The sequence below is a fragment of the Dipodomys merriami genome, unplaced genomic scaffold (genome assembly GCF_024711535.1).
Source record: "Dipodomys merriami isolate MVZ:Mamm:240054 unplaced genomic scaffold, mDipMer1.0.p SCAF_25, whole genome shotgun sequence".
Lineage (NCBI taxonomy): Eukaryota > Metazoa > Chordata > Mammalia > Rodentia > Heteromyidae > Dipodomys > Dipodomys merriami.
The window spans coordinates 22863395-22868167 of record NW_027203937.1 but is presented as its reverse complement, the minus strand read 5'-3'; positions in this window follow the sequence as shown (position 1 = coordinate 22868167).

The following is a 4773-nucleotide window of genomic DNA, read 5'->3' as shown; positions in this document are numbered from 1 at the left end:
CTGAAGAGGAAAGAAGGATGGCCAATAGACACATGAAGAAATGCTCAACTTCTCTAGCCATAAAAGAAATGCAAATCAAAACAACATTGAGAGTCCACCTCACCCCAGTTAGAATGGCTAGAATCAAGAACTCTAATAACAGATGCTGGAGGGGATGTGGCCAAAAGGGAACCCTACTGCATTGTTGGTGGGAGTGTAAACTTGTTCACTTTGGAAAGCAGTATGGAGGTTCCTCAAAAGACTCCACAGGGCTGGGAAGGTGACTCAGTGGTAGAGTGTTTGCCTTGTGTGCATGAGGCCCTGGGTTCAATTCCTCAGCACCACATAAGCAGAAAAAGCTGTAAGTAGCTCTGTGGCTCAAGTGGTAAAGCGCTAGCCTTGAGCTGAAGAGCTGAGGGATGGCGCCCAGGCCCAGAGTTCAGGCCATGACCTGCAAAAAAGAAAGAAAGGAAGAAAAGACTCCACATAGAGCTCCCCTATGACCCAGCAATCCCACTTTTGGGCATTTAACCAAACAATCACAAACAAGGCCATACTAAAGCTACCAGCACAACTATGTATATAGTAGCATTATTCTCTATTCTCCATAGCTAAGATATGGAACCAACCAAGATGCCCCTCAGTAGATGAATGGATCAAAAAAATGTGGTGTATATATATACAATGGAATTTTATGCATCCATCAGAAAGAATGACACCACTCCATTTGTTAGGAAATGGAAAGTCTTGGAAAAAATTAAGTGAAGTAAGCCAGGCGCATAGAAACATAGTCCTATGGTTTCCGTTATCTGCAATAACTAGTATATGTTTAGGACAAGCAGAAGAGGCCAAAAGCTATGTACATATGAACATATAAGATGATGCTAAGCAAAAAGAACCCCAAGATAGGGACACAAGAGGTTTTATCTTTGTTGCTGTTCTTTTTGATGTACTTATACTATGTGATTTTTTTTGTTTCTTTGTATGTTCTTCCCCCATGGTACAACCCCTGTTGTCACTGTATTTGATTCTTTTTTTTTTTTTTTTTGTCAGTCATGAGGCTTGAACTCTGGGCTTGGGCGCTGTCCCTGCACTCTTCAGCTCAAGGCCAGTGCTCTACTGCTTGAGCCACAGCGCCACTTCCAGTTTTCTAGTGTATTATTGGAGATAAGAATCTCATGGACTTTCCTGTCTGGGCTGGCTTTGAACTGTGATCCTCAGATCTCAGCCTCCTGAGTAGCTAGGATTACAGGGATGAGACACAGGCGCCCGGCTTGTATTTGATTCTTGTGTCCTGCATCTTGTATATACATTTTTCTAATTTGGAGAGGGGAAGGGAAATAACAAAATGCTGAAATAAGGATACAAGTTGACCCATTTTAACAATGAAATGGGGGAGGGAGGAGTTGGGGAGGTGGGGAGAGAAGGAATGGTAGGGGAAATACAAAGGAGGGGTTAACAATGCTTGATAGGAAATGTACTCATTACCTTACTCATGTAACTGTAACCCTTCTATACAGTATCTTTACCAAAAAAATGATGTGACAGACAAAGTCATTGCCCTTAAGCAGTTCATAATCTTGGAGGTATGGGGACAGATGATAGAAATCCATGCAAATACATTAATAGTATGTTGTGATTAGAGGTAGGAGTGAAATTTAGAGACTGGTATAATAAGAGAACAGGATATGACTGTTTTTAGAGAGTGTTTCTGGGGAAGCTTGGAGGCTAGAGAGAAGCCAGCCATGATAGGAGCAAGAGAAAGAACACATTAGACAGAAGGAAGTGGGAAAGAGCTCAGTGGATTCTAAGACTTGGTCTGAAGGTCAGCATGCTGGAAGAGGAGAGGAAAGGACCAGCCAGGGCCTTGCAGGACCTTCAAGGCCATGTTTATTCTGCCTGCACTGGGAAGTCATTGGCAGGTCTCCGGCTGAGGATCTGAGTATGCTTGAAGGACCACTCTGGCTTTGTGTGAGGAATGACTTAGAGGAGGGCGAAAAGGGGAGCAAGGAGATTGGCTAGATGAAATGGAGCGAGGTGGAGGCTGGAAGATGGGGAGAAATACATCCATTTGAAATGTGTGCTGGAGATGGAATTGATGGGATCCAATGATGGGAAAGATGAAAGAAAGTGGGGAAGAGAAGCAGGAATGACTTGGCTTCAGTGACCAGGTTGATGGTTTCTTATCAGGGACGAGGCTGGTAGTGAAATGAACACTTGTATCTGGTCCCATTAAGCCTGACATGCCTACCAAACCTTGAAGAGAGGATGGATGCCTGAGATGGCTTTACAGTTTGGAGTAGATCAAGCTGGATGGAAGAGCAAAGATGCCTGGAACAAGGGGCTTAAAGAGAGACCCAAGATTGATCCCTGAAGTTATGTGCAGGGCTTCTTGATACTCTGCAAGCCTCGTGGAACCGAGGGCACTGAAGGACTGTGCAGTGACTACTGTTTGGCAAGAACAAAGAGGAGAATGGAGTGAGATGATTTGAAATGCCATTGGGGAAATATCTCTGGGAGTTATGGCCAAACCTCCTGATAGCTTGATTAATCAAATCTGAATCGTGACAGGTAGCAAGTCCTCAGCAGCTAAATTATAAACCCATAGCCTCCCACCAACAATAAATCAGACAATAGTTGGCCACATACTTTCCTCAAACCGGAATAAATGTGCAGGATCATGAACTGCCTAAATGTTCCCTCGGCCTATCCCTGTCCTCTCCCAGAGCTCCCTGCTTCCTTCCAAGCCAGATGAATTTCACTTTGGAAACACACACGTGTTAGAAAATTCCTCATCTTTCCTGACATCTGCTCTTCCCTGGTCCCCCTGGAACTACATAGAGGCTGTTGCTGCTGCCACATAGCAGCCCCTCAGGTCTGAAAGCGATCCCCCCCTCCCCAGCCCTATCCACCTTCTCCTTTCCAACATCCCCACTTCTGGATTCTTCTGTAGACAATTTTTTTAACACTCCAGTCTAGTTGGCCTGGATTTCTTCCCAAGTGTGACCTGTCCCAGGGCTCTGGACAGCAGACCTCTGTCATGAATCCCCTCCTCTGTTCCTGTTAACAAGGATCCTGCCTGTCTGGCTTGGGTTTACTAGGACAAGCTTAATGACAATGCATCCCTGAAGCATGCTTATTTTCCTATCAATGTCCTTGTGGCAGACTCCCAGTGACCACTAAAGGGCCCTTTTGCAGCATGAGACTGCAGGAGTGACACAGACTGTGCTGCCCTGCCTGGGTTTGATCTGAGTCACAGAGCCCTGAGATTACACGAGAAGACAGACTCATTTTCCTTAAGTGTCTGTCTTGCTAATTGTGCACTGAGATATATGGAGAGAGAAGAAAGGACAGACTGAAATTACAGGCCTGCTTGCCAGAGAATGCATTAGCAACCCAGCTGCAGCTGGAGGGACAGCAAGAAACAGAGGAGTCAGCCTGGCAAGCTCAACATCACCTGTCCTGAACTGCACAGCAGACCATGCATGAGTTGTCATCGGTTCCTGTGGGTCATAGGGGTCCCTGCTCTTGCCCATCCATGGAAAAAGGGATGGGAGGCAAAGAAGGGGAGGAGCTGATGGATAGACATTAACATCTAGGCCTGGTTGAATGGCCTTGACTCTTTCTTTCTTTCTTTCTTCCTTCCTTCCTTCCTTCCTTTCTTTCTTGCTTCCTTCCTTTCTTCCTTCCTTCCTTCCTTCCTTCCTTCCTTCCTTCCTTCCTTCCTTCCTTCCTTCCTTTCTTCCTTCCTTCCTTCCTTCCTTTCTTTCTTCCTTCCTTTCTTCCTTCCTTTCTTTCTTCCTTTCTTTCTTCCTTTCTTTCTTTCTTTCTTTCTTTCTTTCTTTCTTTCTTTCTTTCTTTCTTTCTTTCTTTCTTTTTCTTTTTCTTTTTGGTCGGTTGTGGGGATTGAACTCAGAGTCTGGGCACTGTCCTGAGCTTTTGCATTTAAGGCTAGTACCCTACCAATTTGAGCCACACCACCATTTCCAGTTTTCTGGTGGTTTATTGGAGATAAGAGTCTCATGGTCTTTCCTGCCTGGGCCAACTTTGAACCATGATCCTCAAATCTCAGCCTCCTGAGTAGCTAGGATTATAGGTATTAGCCACTGGTACCCAGCTTTCTTGAATCTTTTACAGGAAAATTATTATTATTTTTTTGTCAGTCATGGGGCCTGAACTCTGGGCCTTGGCTGTCCCTCAGCTCTTCAGCTCAAGGCTAGCGCTCTACCACTTGAGCCACAGCACCACTTCCAGCCATTTCTGCTTATGTGGTGCTGGGGAATCAAACGCAGGGCCTCATGCATGCAGGGCAAGCACTCTACCACTGAGCCACCTTCCCAGTCCCTTTTTCAGGAAAATTCTGAGCTCCACCCAAATATTTCTGAGTTTCCAGAAGAGTTCACATGTGTCTTTGTGCACCTGTTACTTTTTGTCTGGAATAGAAGCTCAGATGTGACCCTCAAGTAAAGTGTTGCTGGTGATATCCTTGACCTGTACTTTACTTCCAGGGCTTCAGCTTCCACATCTACTCTGAAGGTACTAGTAAGCCAGGGACTTGGACAGCTGCTGCCCAACAAGATGCCCAGCTTCCAAAGTGATGAGCGCCAGGTGTCCACCACACATAGCATGGCACAGGAGCTTGGGGCCTGTCATCATGTAAGGTGACCCTTACATGGATAGGTCTTGCAGGGTAGAGTGGATGTGGGTGGTGGGGCTGTCTTAGGGTGCATTATAGAGAGTGGGGTGGGAGCTAGGTGAGAGGATATGGAAATTGGGTGTCTTATGGAACGTGAC